Here is a 17,784-nt window from a genome sequence, read left to right as displayed (position 1 = left end):
TTCTCCATCCATTTTCCAATTCCATTTAAAGATGCAACCATCCACAATGGACATGGCCCCAAATGAGCAGTGTGCATCCTGATGAAGCTAGTACAGGTGGAAACCCCAATATTTTCACCCAGCAAATTACTTTGTCTTGCTATGAAATCCTCAAGATGTGACAGACACTATTCAAATGGAAAGAGCTGACTCTTCTCTCCTACTGTGCATACATACTGTCATCTTAGTCTTAATTGTTAGTTTGGTGGAACGGGCAATGTAGTTGCTGCATTTTGAATTCTCTTATCGATTTCTGTATCCAAGATGTCAGTCTGAAACAGGTGATCTAGAGGACAACATCTGGTTCATAGCTGTTGACGGTAATGACTGACAGACTTTCAGTGTCCTGTCTTCAAGCTGACAGTCAGTCCAAAGTCTTTGCAGGTTAGGGAAAAATGATATACTAGTGTCTGAAGTGGTTGTTGAATGTGGGTTCTAAGTGCTACATCATTAGCAATAGGGTGTCTCTAATGAAGGTTTTTGCAGATATTGGTTTCCAATCTGGGACAGGCAAGATTGGAAACCCACCTACTATCAGAATTGATGTAGAGATAAACTTCCTTTGTTGCAGTACCAAAAGCATGTTTCAGAAGCAAGAAAACCCCAAAGAACATAAGGACAAGAACACATGTTTGCTTGGTTTTACTGCATATGTCAAGAGGCATGGAGAAGTTGCTACTGAACTACATTGTTCTTGTAATGTTGTTGTGGAAAGAGACAGTCAACCTCTACACTTTTGGCAGCTGGCATATGTCTAGAAGAAGTGGGAAAAGTCTTTCTCTGCTAACCAGATCAATGCCTTGGTTAGGTCAATGCAAATGACAAACAGGGGCACTTACCATTCTCTACACTTCTCATATCCAATGACCTTTCAGTGTAAGAAATTAATTTTAGCTAACCAGATAACCAAGAACATTAAGTCAACAGAAATGATAAAGCAGACTAACTACCACTCCAAAGTAGGCAAATTAGAGTAAAAAAAAAAATCAATCACATACCTAGTCAAACTAAAACAATAAAAGGGCAGAAATTTAGCAGAAAGGGTACTGTTGAACTTAATGCTTAACTCAAACTGGCAATTCCCTTTTCATTCGACTAGGGCCTCCAACAGTAGAAATATACAAAATCAATTCTACCAACTATAACCATTCGCATAAAGATATTCACATACCTTTTAATAAAATTTAATTAATATCTGCAAGAGAGACATGAAGGTTCTTGACTGACATTAAGTGCTGAGAGACTTGTAGTTGACTGCATGAAGTAGAGAAGCACCACCAACACATCATGACAGGGGCAATAGAAATGAACTCTAGAGTAGTGAAGGGTCAAAGCATAAAAGCACTGGAATGTCGACGTCTGAAAGCACATGCAGGTGTGATGTATGTGATGAACTGTCATTCTTGTTTAGGATGTCATTGCCACAAGAAAGATTACCCTGTATGGGTAGAGGTACATGGTGCTACAGATTAATGGAGGTTTTTCTATCAGTGGTAATGTAGTTGATACAATAAATTGCTGTGTATGACTAGTAATTATTTCGTTTACTTTGTATGTGAAGGAAAGAAAAACAGTTTGACAGGGATTTGGTTTATACTTCTTATTCCAATTGATTCTTAAAATGTGCTCTTAAATTGTAGGTACAGGTCTCAAATGTCTAGCCAAAGAGGAATGAGATTGTAAGATCCTCAAACTTTCCTTGAGAGTGTTAAAGATGTTAAATGGCTGCAACCATAAACCAAGAGTGGGTCACAGGTTTAACACTCTTAGAGATTGCCTCTATACCAACACTAATTCTTACACACACACACGTATGTATGTATGTATGTATGCATGCATACAAGCATGTATGTATATACAGGTACACCACCAATTTTCTGTCAACTGATGGTCCGGCACCTCCTTTAACTCAGACTAATTAGGGAACTTGAAATTCCCCTGGCCACTAGTTTAGTTCACTGCAAGACCACAAGTGGCTTTGTGTGTAGTGTGTTTACAGACATTATCTACACTGCACTTGTTAGTGGCTATACCAAAATTTTGAGAGCTCCTCTACTTATTTAGCTTAAAGTTGATCTTAGCTATGGCTACTACAAGCAAGAGAACTGAGAGCAGCAGTGGTAATGTCAAATGTAAACGACAATTCATATACATTCAAAACAAGTAGAACTGTTGTAAAAAAATAAAACCATAGCATTTTGGTAAGTAAGCTGTGTGCTATAATTAGTAATCAATGTATATTCAGTAGATTAGAGATGAATTATGAATGTGACAGGGATGTCTTTGGAATAAAAGATACCTGAAAATCGATGGTAAACTTGTAACAATATACCTTACCTTAAAACTTCAGCTCCCCTAGATGGAGGCATAAGAGTATCATCATAAGCCTACAGCATGTCTTCAAGACATTTTAGACCTGACAGAACCCATCCCTCTCCAGGTCTTATCACAACCACAGGAAAAGAATATGAAAGAGACAGAGAAGAACCAGCACCAATACCAAGCCGATATTTTAGCAACCCTGAAAGGATGAAAGGTAAAATTGACCTCAGATCGAACTGAACTCAGAATGCAGAGAACCAGAGCAAAGCAATTTAACTAGTACTCTAAAGACTCTATTGGCTACCTAATGTGTGTATATATATATATAGGTATATATTAAATGTGCTATAAATGAGATTCTTCAAGTAAGAAAACAGTGACTGGCACATTCTATATACATGCTTATTAACAAGAACAAATGGACTACTTAAGTAACAATAATTTACCAAGAATAAATAAAGGTTGTTTTAATTATTTTAGAAAGCTACTTCAAGTGATGTTAAGTGTTCTTTAGTGTATCAAGTGTCGTTTCAGCTGAAACTATCCTGATAAAAAAAAACAATAATATATGAAATGTCAATTAAAAGCCCTTATCATATCAAAAAAGTACAGGGAAATGGATACAAATGAAATATCAACCATGTTTCAGTCACATTTTTGTCAGTTTGAATCATCATCATCATCAATTAACGTTCATGTTTCACGTTGACATGGGCTGGACAATTTGACAGGATCTGACAGGCCCAAGGCCTGTATCATACTCCCATGTCTGCTTTGGCATGGTTTCAACAGCAGGATAACCTCCTTAATGCCACCCACTTCAAAGTGTGTAATGGATGCTGTTTTCATTCCATTAACACTAGTGAGGTCACCATGCAGCTGGTAAGATTACAAACCCTGAGGTGAAAGCTTTACACTAAGAGATGAGGGATAAAAGTGTAGAAGGGGGTTTGCAGTTTTTGTCAGGGATAAAATCTCTTCATAGACATGCTGTGTTAAAAACAATATACATGTCAAAGCAAGACAAACATCATTCTAGCAGTGACTCAAGAGAACATCAGATGTGTTTCAGCTTCCATGCTCACTAGTTACATGAGAGTTTTAAAATAATAACAATTATTGTTGTTGTTTAGCATAATCAGTAGAGCATTGGACAAAATGCCTTACATCATTCTGGAAATGGCTTTTCAAGATCTGATTTGAAATCCCAGTGGTCAACTTTGCCTTCATCCTCTCAAGGTTGATAAAATAAAATAGCAAGTAACAGGTATTAAGTAGGTAACTAGATCTATCGTGAATCTACAGATTCATTAGGTTTCATCTCTTCTGAACAAGATGACGGTCTTTATAAGCTGTTGCAGCAGCTCATTTTCAGCTGAGTGGACTGAAGCAATGTGAAATGAAGCATTCTGCTCAAAAACACAACATACTGCCCAGTCTGGGAATTGAAATTATGAACTTACAATCATGAGTCCAACACCCTAACAACTAGGCCATGTGCCTTCTCTAAGTAAGTTTATTGTTTTAATAAATTTTTTAGCACAAAAGTGTTCGCTAAAAGGGGATTTCCTTTCTCTAAGAAAAATCTGTTTCAATCTGCAATTCACACACATACACAGACACATATATAATTCCATTGTATTTTGTGATATTCTTTCTATATCATCTAGTGCTAGGTTTTCTGTACATGGGGTAAAAAACAGAATGGTCATGGTTGGAATACCTTAGATCAGAGTCAACAGTTTAACCTTATTTCTATTGAAATACACCACCTTTGTTTCAATTAATTTTGAAAATAACAAAATCTTTAGTAAAATAACTCATCATAATTAAGCTGGTGTTTGGAATATAAATTAACCTGGAATTTTTATGGAAAGTTTTACTTTAGACTAGCACTATGACCTGGCGTTGCCAGGTCATAGTGCTAGTTTATAATCATTTGGTCTTGCAAAACCTCGGGGTAAACAATATTTCTGGTTTTACCCTCAGGGGCATATACAAACAGGGCATTCTTACTTCCAACACGGGAGCAGGCAACATAAAGTTGCCCATGTGAAAAGCAAGGCTCGCCCAAATGTACTCCCGCGACTGAGAGTGTTTGTCCCTGCGATTTGTTAATTGACATTGCAAAGCAAAGCTTCACCGGAAATTGCGTCCGGCAGAAAGTAAAGGAAATGTCTGATGGTGCAGAAAATATGTCCATTCTTACAATGAAGACGGTTTTCCCCCCTTTCCTTGTCCCATTATGATGATCGCTTCAATCAAGTCATTGGACAATAACTTGACGACCAATCGCGTGCCGTTGCACTGTGTCGGCGGACGCAAATGCCAGATTAGCACAATGGGATAGCCCACTCTCAGCCACAGAGTGTGAGGTGGAAGCCCTGATTGCATCAAAGCGTGCAACAACTCGATCGGGATTTGGGCAGCTTCCTGTGGGTCTGGGATTCTGTCAATTGACTTGTAGACACGTTTCTCATGCTGAATTCGGTTGAGGAGTTGTTCGTTGATGTCATCTAAGGAAACGTTTTTGGGAGCCAAGATGGCTCTTTTGCTGAGATATGCCATGTCGGCATACTTGTTTTGCAAATCCGGCAAAACCAAGTCATAGAGGTTGGAAGGGCGTTCAACTGAACTGCAAAGGTGTGAGATGGAGATTTCACTTTTATCATTTTTGGGAACCTTCCCTTCCCCAAGGTCTAAAAGGTCAACGATGCAGAGGTTGCATCAGCGAGTAAGTGGGCGCACATGTTTGTTTCTAACCGATATGTATCCACTTTTGTCCACAACTCAGAAGACTTTAGGCACGCTTGGACCTCATCAGCCCTGGTACCCTTGGGGATGATGGGAAGTGTTTGGCGGAAGTCGCCGGAAGTCACCTATCCACAGCTCAAGAGCACCCTTATGTGCCATGGTGCACTCATCCAATACGATCAAATGACAACATTTCAGGACGTCTGCTTTATCTGAATTTTTTTTAATATTACATGTTGTAGCCTCGGACCTTACAAAATCCAAAGGCAGTTTAAATGTAGAATGTGCTGACCCAGGAGCAACGTAGTCACGAGGCCAGAGATTGCCACGGCCAGTGCAATTTTCTTGTCCCGATGAACCTGGGCAAGAATTAATTTAGTTACAAAAGTTTTGCCAGTGCCCCCAGGAGCATCGAGAAAGAAAATTCCACCTGATCCTTGATTGACGGCATGAATGACAATATCGTATGCCTGCCGTTGATCATCCAGGAGTTTGGGTTCATTTTCCCTGATGAATCCCGAAATGGTACTGATCTTCTCCGTAGGCAAAAAGTAGTGGGTATTGTAACACGTCATAGGAGTGATGGGTTTCCCGAATCCTCTGAAGGCCACCACCACGTTTTGCAATGACTACGTCTCTTGGGTTGGATTGGTCTCCATGCAGAAGAACTGCCACCTCATTGCACGTGGGAACATTGTATCGGCCAAGATGTTCGCCAGACAGTCGACTGTCGGCATCAATGATGATTTTGAAGTTGGGTGAATCCATTGATTCCAGGGCGTACTTCAAGCTCGTAATATACGTGTTGTTGTTATGGAGCATATTTTGAAGCCCCAGAAGAACCTCTCTGTTGAAAGTTGGAGTGTCTTGGTTGTTGCCTCTGCGCTGTGGGAAGAAGGCTTCTCTAGCAGTGGCCTGCCTATCGTAGTCGGAGATGAAGTATAACTGCAAAAACGCCGGTGAGTTGTTGTCTCTTGGAAGCAAAGATCCAATCAGGTGGTACACCTGCCCTTGAACTTTGAATGTTGGCATCCACCCTTGTTCTCGGACAACTTTGGCGCCGAAAGAAGTCATCTGGAATGCAGAATTGTAGGTCTGAATGGCTTGTAGGAAGTCCAATGATCTTGGTGCAGTGTCAGCGAGAAGGTCCCAAAGAGGCTGTGGAGGGTTTCGAAGAGGAGGGAGCTGGACTTTGCCATTGGAACAGCACATGCCGGACGTTACACTAGGCCAGTTCATAGCGTTGCAGTGCTCGCAGATTGAGCGCATATTTCCAATACGAATGTCGGTGCAAGAGGAGTAATTCATCGTCGGAACATAGTTGAAGGCCTTCATGCCCCAGAATTTAGGCTTTGGGCTTGAAATTGTAATCTTTTCCTCTTGTCGTGCAGTTGTAGCCTGCATCCTTGTGCGCCTCCGCTTGGGGCTTTCTGTTGATCGCGCAATGGCCATGGCAGCAGCATTCTGAGAACAGCAGGCCTGTGTTTGTTCTGGAGTTTCAGCAGCCCTTGTGGTGGCCATGGCAGCAGCATTCCGAGCTAATCAAATAGATCTGTCTTGGGGCTTTTCATTGGCCCTTCTGGCCCTCTTAGCCTCTGAATCAGCCGTCCTTCTCCCAATGCGAGTTCTCTTTTTTGGGGGCATTTTAGTTAATCAACAAAATGTAGGTGAACCGGAAATGGGTTTGGTTATGTGAACTGAGGTAACTAATTCCCAACAAACAATACCACACTTTTTTAAACGAAAAAATGTTTCCTTATGTTAAAAAATACTCAAAAAAATACTGAAAATCGATTTAGGCAATTATTTAGGCATTACTCAAAACGTGTACTGGCCTCTTAGTTTGTGCATTGAGTCATGCATGCATATACAGCTGCGTGCATGCGCACATACACGCGAGTACTGTCCAAATCTCCGACCAATCACATACAGCCAGCTGGCATTCAATTGGCGTATCAAGTTTCAGGCATTTTGATTGGGTTTTGGATAGAAAATTCACAAATAGTCACTACTATTGATTTTTAATGGCTTTGCGGGGTGACTGGGGAAATGTAAAAATGTGCACTACCACTCTTGGACGGTTTTGAATGACCCTAGAAAGTGCGAGCCTTCTAATTGAAAAATTGTGGATTTGTATAAAGGACACACACACAGACATTTTGCCGTTTATATATAGAGATCACTTTAAGTTTGTATCATAGAAGTAAGGGCAATTTAAGGTAGGTTGGTAATACAAGGTAAGTTACAAAAATTATAGTGGGTTACAAAAGTATAGTGGGTTAGTATCAAAAATTAGTTCAGGTTTAATTAGCAAAAATGAATTTAATGTACAGCAGCATGTACTATGATATACAAATAATTAATAATAACACAACTCAACAGGTACTTTGTTGATAGAATATTTTTATGTAATTTGAAGGGTTTTTTTATATACTGAATCCCAAAAAGGAATCCATTTTTTACAATCACATTTAGTTTTCAAGACACCCAAACCCACTAATCATCAGTGGGTGATATGTGTGAACTTTAAGATGGTCAATTTTCTCCTGGGACAACAAAGTGGATACACCAAATATCCATGCTTTTTATGAATGGGGTAAGGGGGAAATGTTAGGTGATGAAAGTATAGCTGCAGCAAACATCAGTTCTAGGGTCTTTTAATGAGGTTGAAGAGCCTTTAGTTCAACCAGGAAAAATCATCCTACCTTCATTCCATATGAAATTTGGCATTATGAAGCAGTTTGTTAAAGCTTTGGATAAAGATGGACCATACTTTCACAATATCTGCAGCACATTTCCCAGTTTGAACAGTGAAAAGATAAAAGCTGGAGTATTTGATGGGTTTGAAATCAGAAAAATGAAGAAAGATGGGAACTTTGTAAATTCAATGAATTGCATTGAAGCAGCAGCATGAAATTCATTTGTAAGAGTTGTAAATGACTTTCTGGGCAACAAGAAAGCAGGTAACTATGTCAAAATATTCAACAACATGCTGCAGAACTTTCAAAAGTTGGGAGCAAATATGATGAGCATAAAGTTGCACTGTCTCCGTAGTCACCTTGATAAATTCCCTGAAAATCTTGGTGTCACAAATGATGAGCAGGCAGAATGTTTCTGCCAGGACATAAAATCAATGGAAGAAAGAATATCGAGGCAGATGGGACTTACTTATGATGACAGACTATTGATAGAACTTGGATGTCATTTTCAGATTGTATGTCAAAAAAACCCCTAGTTCAAGACCAAATTTTTGGACAACAGAAAAGCATTTCTTTTGCTGGTCTGTGTGACTAGGAAAATGTAGTAAACAGCTGTGATTTTAACATTATATATAAGGTATTGAAATGAGTACATTTGTCATTTTGCAACATTTTGTCAAAACAAAGAGACATCCACAAGTGTCTAACTGCCAGTTAATTTAACAAGCCACTATCTCTCTTCTTTTTCTTGTTTAGCCTAAAATCAAAGAATAATTAACATACCTAAGACTACATCATCCAAGGGAGCCTTTTTTTACTTCTTTTTGAGACAACAGGATATGATTGAAAATGATTTAGCAACTATATCTAACATGTCTAGCAACTACATACAAGCTCCCTTTTCTATGCTTGCATGAGTCAGATGGAATATTGTTGAGGTAGATTTTCTACAGCTGGATGCTCTTCCTGCCACCAATGCTCACTTGTTTCCAAACAAGGTAATATGTCTCCATGACCAGACATGATTTCTACAGAAGATTGGAAATAATGGCACTGTTTGTATGACAGATATTAAGACAAAGGACTCAAACACAAAATCACACAGGCATACATACAATGAGCTTTTTTCAGTTTCTATCAATCCAGTCTGACTCAAGCTATAGTAGAAGACACTTGACCAAGTTAAGGCACAATGGGATTGAACCTGAAACCACAAGATTGGGAAGTAAACTTCTTAATCACACACACACACACACAAAGGCTGCAGTGCATGTGCATGCTTATATATATTTGTACATGTTTATTTGTCCCACCACCCACTACCGCTTGACAACCAGTGTTGGTGTGTTTACATCTGCGTAACTCAACAGTTCAGCAAAAGAGACTGATAGAAGAAAGTACCAGGCTTTAAAAAATAAGTACCAGGGTCGATTCATTCAACTAAAATTCTTCAAAGCAATGTCCCAGCACGGTCACAGTCTAATGACTGAAATAAAGTAAAAGATAATTTCTTAACTGATTTGTTTCCAGGTAAGTGAAGCAAGAGAAGGAAGCTGAGTACCTGAATCATCACAGACCATGAGGAGATAAATTTAGAAAGCAACATTTTCTTCTATTACACACAACTATAATGCCTAAGATGTAAGAGTAACTACAACAAGAAAATTGCTAACTAGGACTAAATTGCGGACTTTGTTCAAGAAAAAATTACTAACATCCCTTGAAACAGATATCAGATGTTTGGTGAATTAAGAAACAAAATCACTATTACTAGCTAAAAGAAACTAGACTGCTGTATCGCTGGTGTGTTCCAAAATTAGTAACTATTATTACTCTCTTTTCAATGAATTTAATTCAAAATATGAAATCAGTAAACAAAGTAAATATTGATATTCAAAAAAAATTTTTTTAAACCAACCTCCCATATCTTCCTCAGATTCTTTCCACTTGGATCACTTAACGCTTTTTTCTTTACCCAACCACCTCCACTATACTCCAGACACACCACATCCTGTACCAGTGTAGCTGCATATCATTCACACTACATCTAATTTCTCTTTGCGAAGTTTTCCCCTCAGCTCATTTAATTTTTTCTGTTATTCATACACAATAAAATTTTACATCCAGCAAAGAATACTCCCTCTTTTCTTTCCAGCCTTTACACATTCTCCACCCATAATTCACTGGGAACACAAGTTTCATAAAATATACCCTTCACTAAGAAAGGCAAGTCTTTTGTTACCAGCAAAGGAAATAGTTCCCTAAATATTTTCCACCCTATTCTTACTCTATCTACTGTTTTCAGAGCAACCACCTCCACTATCAATCATACCCCAGAAGCTATCAACTACTCCTAGGAGCCTTCCAAGTATTTGAAAGAATTTATTTTATGATTGTCCTCACTCTCAACTAAGTCGACAGGGCTTTTAGTCTTGCAAACTAGATGGCAACATCACTAATGTTGGTGCAATGAAAAAGAGCATCCAATACACCCTATAAAGCGGTTGGCACTAAGGAAGAGTATCAGCCATAGAAAACCTGCCTCAATGAATTTTGCGACCCATACAGGTATGGAATAATGGACATTAAAACAACGATGATTGTGTATAGAATTCCTCCCTCCTATTTATTGAGCAAAGCCACTTCTCAGATAGCAGCAGAATCCTGTCTTCCTTCTTGCTAACTAAAACTGTTGTCATTGCTAAGTTTACTTTCAGCTCTCTCAAATCTGGTCTTGGCTTTCATGGTTAGGATTTCTTCACTAAATCTTCTAAAGATTCAGCTATGAAAACCAGGTTATCAGTATACAAGACTTCTCACAGATAGCCAATTCTGAACTCACCTTTTGGCCTGGAGTGGGGCTGAAAACAAAGCCCTGATAGACATCTACCTACACACTAAATCAAGAACTCTTTACTGTCAACTTGCAGAGAACTTCTCTGTACATGGCTTACACAGCTCTGTGTATTTATTAGGTTGCTTACCAACCACCAAACTACCAAGCATTGTTGCCCTGCAAAACGCAATTCAGTCTCAACAAAACCCATCTTTTTATGACACTCCAACATATGATTGTTTTGTTTCAATGAAGAAACACTTAGTTGTTTAGCCCAGCTCAGATGATTGTGCAGACCTATGATCAACAACCTTCCTTTATTTATTTTTCAGGCAATAAAGAGGGAGAGATTTGGCTGGTATTTCTAGCAGGCCAAACAATCATATAAAAGAGTCATGGGCATGACTAATGAAAAAGTGCCTTCACATATTTTAGTAATGCAGCCAGTATGTCTTTCACAGCCTGCTTCTCAGAAAAGATTGCCCATGCCTGATGTAAGACCTTCATCAGTGATTTATTCAGAAATAACTTAACCTTTTTGTTACCAAATTTCTGTTGAAATACACTGCCTTTGTTTCAATTTATTTTGAGAATAATGAAGAATTTAGTAAAATAACTTTGTCATTATTAAGATGGTATTTGGAACATAAATTAACATGAAGTTTTCATGGAAGGTTTTAATTTAAATCATTTTAAAAAGGAAATATGTATCATGGGACCAAGAGCAGTGTCAGGTGGGTTAACCCTTTAGCATTTAAGCTGGCCCGAATATTCTACTTATTTTATGTTCAAACTGGCCAGATCTGTCCTCTCACACCTACCATACACTGTCATTCTTAAAATAAACAATCACATCATAAAAATCTCAAAGCTGTGAGATAATACATGATTTAATTCAAAACAATGTAAATAAATAAGCATTACATTTGACAGAGTTATCTGAATGCTAAAGGGTTAACCACCAGTCAAAGAATGGATTCCATGGTTTAGATTTGATTGATGGTTGGAACTAATCTACATATCATCATCAGCATCATTTAGCATCCATTTTCTATGATGGCATGGGTTGGACAATGTAACAAGTGCTGGTAAGGTCAGGGGCCACACCAGGCTCCACTGTCTGTTCTGGCATGGTTTCTACGACTGAATGCCCTTCCTAACATTAGCCACTCCACACTGTACTGGGTCTTTTTATGTGGTACCAGCACCAGTGCTTTTAACGTGGCATCAGCACCAGTGCTTTTTATGTGGTACCAGAGCTTACATTTTCCTTTTTTAATGTTTTAATCCTTAATGATTACTTCACCAATGTAGGATCAATTCTCATTTTGTTACTGCCCACAAGGGGCTACACACAGAGGGGACAAAGAAAGGGATTAAGTCAATTATATCGATCTCAGTGCGTAACTGGTACTTAATTTATCGACCCTGAAAGGATAAAAGGCAAAGTCGACCTCGGCGGAATTTGAACTCAGAACGTAACGACAGCATTTTGCCCGGCGTGCTAATGATTCTACCAGCTCACCACCAATGTAGGATCAATTCTGTCAACCTACAAACATTTATCGCATCTGAAGAAACCTGTTTATATTGGTGTTGTTAATATAGTGATGAACACGATAGAGAGGTAAACTCAATTTCAATCCCTAATTAAAGAAATGCCATTTAATTAATAATAGAGTTATTGAACTCTTTCTTCTAGCAAATCCCTTCATTATGTCAAGCAGTGTCAGTGTCTCCCATGTGAAGAATATAGTGTAAAATGGCTGGATACAATAGAACAAAAAAATAGACATGTATTATATGTTATTAATTTAGTTAAATTTAAAGAATTCAAATCCTGTTGCTTTCAAGTTTGCATTACATTCTTCTGGTGTTGACAAAATAAAATACCAATCAAATATTGGGGTTCAATACAATCAACTGTTCCTTCCCCACAAATTTTTAGCCTTGTACCTATGAGATGAGCTTGGCTCTTCTAACAAGTAACTCAAGAGCCAGCAAAGATTCAGAGGCAAGCTTGCAATTGACAGTCTTGTACAAAATTTGTGTTTGGTTAACATTGCCAAAACCCCTTGATCACAATGATAAGTGAATGGGAACAACAAAAAGCTCTCCACACATTTTCTAGACACACAGAATACCAGAACTTTGCTGCAAATGATATTTCAAAAATATATTTGGATATGGAATTATTTAGAAATTCCGCAAATTCATTTTACAGCTTGTCTGGAACTAATCTGTAATTAAATCTAAAAGGATTTCAAATGGGTTGATATGGAAATCTAATACCTCACATCCACTTTTTCATGCTCACATGGGCTGGATAGAATTTATTGAGGTAGAAGCAAAAAGCTTTTCAGATAGCACATTAATGTCCTCTACTTCCAGCAGTGTAAAGCTTTCATACATCCCAAAATGTCATAATGACCTGCCCTTGATTTTTTTCCATTCTACAACTTGTTTCATCTGAAATGGTTCTACCTTGTTGACAAAGTGTACAACAGAAGTTAGGTTGCCTTGAATGGCCTTGTTGATTTCATTGAGTCAAATGAAAATATTATTCAGGTTGGCTATCATTCATTTGTTGTCAGAAAGTTAATTTACAAACTTGCTTGATTTATCCTTTTGATTTCTTTAAAAATTCCATTTTGTCTTTCATCACTGCAACTCTAGCTACCATATTACTAGTTGAAAGACATCTCACGTCTGTATGAAGCAAAAAGTCTCTCATTCAGCATTTAATTTTTAATTCAATAAGTACAATATCCTTATACACAGAAATAGATTTGACAAAAATCACTATATCATCATTAAAAATAGATTTGAGAGCTAGAGACTGTGTCTTCATACATAATAGCATAGCTATGGATCACACTGTGCATTTTCTTTATATCAGGCTTGGCATTTGACACTCTTGCAAACAAACCAGATCTATATCTCAGCATTGCAGGAGCTCTGTCAGTTGTACTGCTAACTCCCATTTTCTAAGAAAGACATTCTTTTCAAAAAGAAACTAGATATAACTTCATTATGATCACTTTTCTTAAGCATTCCATCGAGTGACAAAACAAGAATTCTTCTTTAAAATAATAATCTTTTAGGTGTCGTGAATACATAAGCAGCTCAGCATCAGATAATATACCTGTGTGCTCTTCATGGTGGATAGTAAATATACCTAGCAGAACCTCTTTGATTTCCAAAATAACTTTAGTTTTATATCATCTAATATATAAGAAATTCAAAAGACAGCAAGCTGGCAGAATAGTTAGCACTGGGCAAAATGCTTAGTAACATTTTGTCCATCTTTACGTTCTGGGTTCAAATTCTGCCAGAGTCGACTTTGCCTTTCATCTTTTCAGGGTCAATAAAATAAGTACCAGCTGAGTACAGGAGTCAATGTAATCAACTTACCCAACTCCCCTGAAATTGCTGGCTTTGTGCCAATATTTGAAACAAGTATACCAGATATTCATCAATAAACATTTATCCTTTGACAGTAGCAGTGATCAGTTTCTTTGCCTCATTCTCTCCAAACATACAATCAACAATATCTTTGCAGTGGAGCAAGATTAAAATTTCAGCAACTGAGTAAGGTTTCTTATTTTTTGCAATTCTCAAGACGAGGTGATACTTGGTAGGAAAGCCACTCTGGTGAAGTTCGCATACATTTCAGATAAGATGCTTTCTGTCCAAAATATGATTGTTCTTTGTCAGCTTTTGGTTGTGATTCATGTACTCCAAGTAATTCTTCTTGTATACTCTTAGGGAAAAACATATGGTTAGAAAACACCAGAACCAAAGCCCCTATTTACTATCTTTTGAGAAAAGCATGAAAATATAAGACATATTACTTTAGCCCAATAAAACTATTTCTTATCTCGAGTTAGACATAGCGACGATCCATTATACACACTGGAGATCGAAGTTTCATTCGGCGGCAATCTTTCGATACAGGTACACGACGTCATTCACCCACAAAACTTTCCCTCAAGATATAAAGAGGCGAGGCTGAAAAGGGTGAATGACGTCGTTTCCACATACCGATATCGAAGGATCGCCAACACATTTTTTAATACACATTAGAAAACTAGTCCCAGATACTCCATAAAGTACATGAGGATTGCAGCTGGAATAAGCCTGTCATCATAGATGTGTGCTCAATCAAATTTTGCTTCGGGTTAAACAACAACTAAGCAATGCTGTAAAACAGATAAAACTGATAACGAAGACGTAAAACTTTAATACATACGTGTACATTGTATCATGGCTAACTGCAACTAAATCTCCACTCAAAACTCGCCCTTATTATCTTAAGGAAAGGACATCGTATACTATTTGTCGTTGACTAGAAGGGATGGTCAGGTCATGGCGAACGCCTCTATCCTAAACCTGCTGAATGCCTAGGACAAAACAACATCACAATTCTTATTCATTCAAACGATTTTCTTTTTCTTCGTAATTTCACTTTTCATAACCTCTAGATTTCTTTAACGAAAATATATTCTTTACAAAATCGCAGTGACAACTTGCGTGTTTATTTATTTCATTTACTTTCCCACTACACAATGATTTGTACGCAATAACACGAGTAAAAAAATATCAAAACAAAACCTCTCTAAAGGGAATAATCAATGCTTTTCGAAATTGGGTTCTTAATCGCTTCTAAAAGATACAGAACATTGGCAGAAATATTTTAAGGGAACACTATAAATTGTAGTTCGTAGTGTTACTAGTACTATACGACCTAGGTGGGATAATGAAAGGTGAAGTTGACCTGACAGGATTTGAACTTGAAGTTTACATCGAAGTGGCGATATTTAAATACTCTTGTGTCGGTGTTCAACTGCATGAACGAAGCATCTTCACTGTCTCATCAAATGCATAATTTCTTTTATTGGCACAAGCACTTTTTATTGTGAAGGTAATCGATTCCAATGAAATTAAATATAAGACCACACTTACTCCGACTGTCGCCCTATTCTACAGCCTTTTCCATGATAATGATGTCTAATCTTACCATGAGTCTGCATATTTTGATCAACGTAAATCGACCTCAAGTACATAAATTATATCTTTATCTTTCTTATCAACCAACCAGCCACGGAAAGATAAAGCCAAACTTGAGGACTTGGCGGGATTTTAATATAAAGGGACATAACTACTACTCATGACATCTAATCCGGCACGTTACTAAACTAACAACCTGTACCTTGAAAGTCTTTTCATAATAATCGGTTTTTAACTGTGGCAAAATATAATAAAATTTGAGACTGAATCAAAGAAATAAAGCGTTTTCATTTTATATGCCCTGGAAGAGATGAAACACTAAAGCACTCCATCTCTTCACCATGTGACAATGAATAATATTTAGTAAATATATTTTATTAAGTAATAACATGTAATCTTTAAGAGTGAATATATCGAATAATAAGGAAATAATAGAAGATTAAGTAGTATTTTATATTGCAATTAGATAACTGATTTCTAAACAAAGGCACAGGGTCATTACGGGGAGGCGGAGGAGGAAGAATAATGATCATTGCAATAAAGGTATAAACGCAATATGGACTGAATATAGCTAAGAACCTGTTTAATTTGTTATTTTAATTGCAGAAACTAAATAACAAAATATATCGGCGAATATACATATATGCCCGAATAGTTAATTAACAAATCAATTTAATTGATGACTCGATCGTATAGCTTCATTCAGTTACATTAGCAAACGAATACACAAACTAAAAGCAATATATTCCAGTCTTTTTTAGATAGATTAATAGCAGTAATTTTTATAATGATTTTAAAAACATTTCAGATTTTGTCCACTAAAAAGTAGAAAGACTAGATCAGGTTAATTATCCTTTCGTGTACGTATGTATATATATATATATATATATATATATAATATATATATATATATATATATATATATATATATGCATGTGTACGTGTGTATATATACTCTTTCATCGACATCGTTCAAATTCCCGTAGTTAAAATGCCGTTATACATATGAATCAAAACCGGAAATTATTCAAGCTATAAGTTTTCAGTTTGTAGATGTATAATACAATAACACTACCTTTGATATGTGAGGAAAATGAGACATATCTAGTTAAATAACATAAGCAAAATATGTCTTCAGAACAGATCCTTTCTTCATACGTATAACCTTATGATAGTCGTCAACAAGGAAAATATGAGGCACATACCTTGCACCTATATCCGTATTTCTTTTCCTCGATTCCAGTTCTTCTTTTTTGTTTTAGATTGTTAGAATTCCGTTTGCTTGTTATAATATATCGCTGTGATTATGAAATCCGCTCAATCTAGAGAATGTTGCCAGGATCTTCGGTGGTCATACGATATCACCATCTCAGTCGGATTCTTTGTTAAACAGAAATCAATCAATTTTGAGGTCTTTGAAAATGGGTTACCTCCCTTTAAAGTATTGCAACAACGTTGAATTTACAAAGAAAGTAAATATTTAGATTAAACTGTAGAATCACCTTACCTTGTTTATATAAATGATACTACCTACAACGAACAATCACAGTAATATCAACGACCTTGTCTTGTAATCTAAGCCATTAAATTACCGAGTCCTAACACCAGTGCACAGGAAAGGCTAATTTCTATATGGATTACCAAAAGGGACATTATTGTTCGAGTGTCATGGCTTCTGAGATATGTACAGAACCACAAATTTGTGGAGCAGAAAGCTGGATTTTATATTAATTTAATGCTTGATTGGTTATAGGTACTTATTTTACCGACTCCGGAAGAATGAAAGTTGCTTTTTGTGGGATTCGAACTCAGATTATAAAGGAATGCAACTAAATACTGCAATGCATTTTCCAGACCCTCAACTTGTTCAAATGCAGCATTCTTTACCATATCATAAATGACACCATGCCACTCAATTTGAGATGTAACATTCAATTTTTTTCTTGAACCCAAAATTACGTCATATTAATGGTATATAAGTGGACAAAATAAAGAATAAAATATTTTGGTCGAAGATCGAGGGCAGAGGCCACAAATAGTAGTATAAGGTGTCAAGGACTTCTTGTGGTTTTAATAAATGACAACGAAACATCAATAATAATAATAATACTTTCTACTAAATTT

General features: G+C 37.0%; 1 protein-coding gene across 4 annotated transcripts in view; it reads right to left on the bottom strand.

Moving 5' to 3' along the window:
• LOC115214010 (oocyte zinc finger protein XlCOF6.1) overlaps nt 1–17,226 on the bottom strand; it is a 28,593-nt gene extending 11,367 nt beyond the window's left edge. The window contains exons 1-2 of one of the 4 annotated variants that reach the window (XM_036504934.1): nt 16,866–17,226; nt 2,377–2,560 (exon numbers count right to left, since the gene is read on the bottom strand). The gene's annotated coding sequence lies outside the window, so the exon portion shown is untranslated. The other 3 variants (XM_036504935.1, XM_029783024.2, XM_029783025.2) reach the window with 3 other exon arrangements.
• Between the last annotated feature and the right edge of the window lie 558 nt (nt 17,227–17,784).

The sequence above is a fragment of the Octopus sinensis genome, linkage group LG7, assembly GCF_006345805.1.
Source record: "Octopus sinensis linkage group LG7, ASM634580v1, whole genome shotgun sequence".
Taxonomy (NCBI): domain Eukaryota; kingdom Metazoa; phylum Mollusca; class Cephalopoda; order Octopoda; family Octopodidae; genus Octopus; species Octopus sinensis.
The sequence above is the reverse complement of the archived record's forward strand: the minus strand, read 5'-3'. Positions and strand labels throughout refer to the sequence as shown.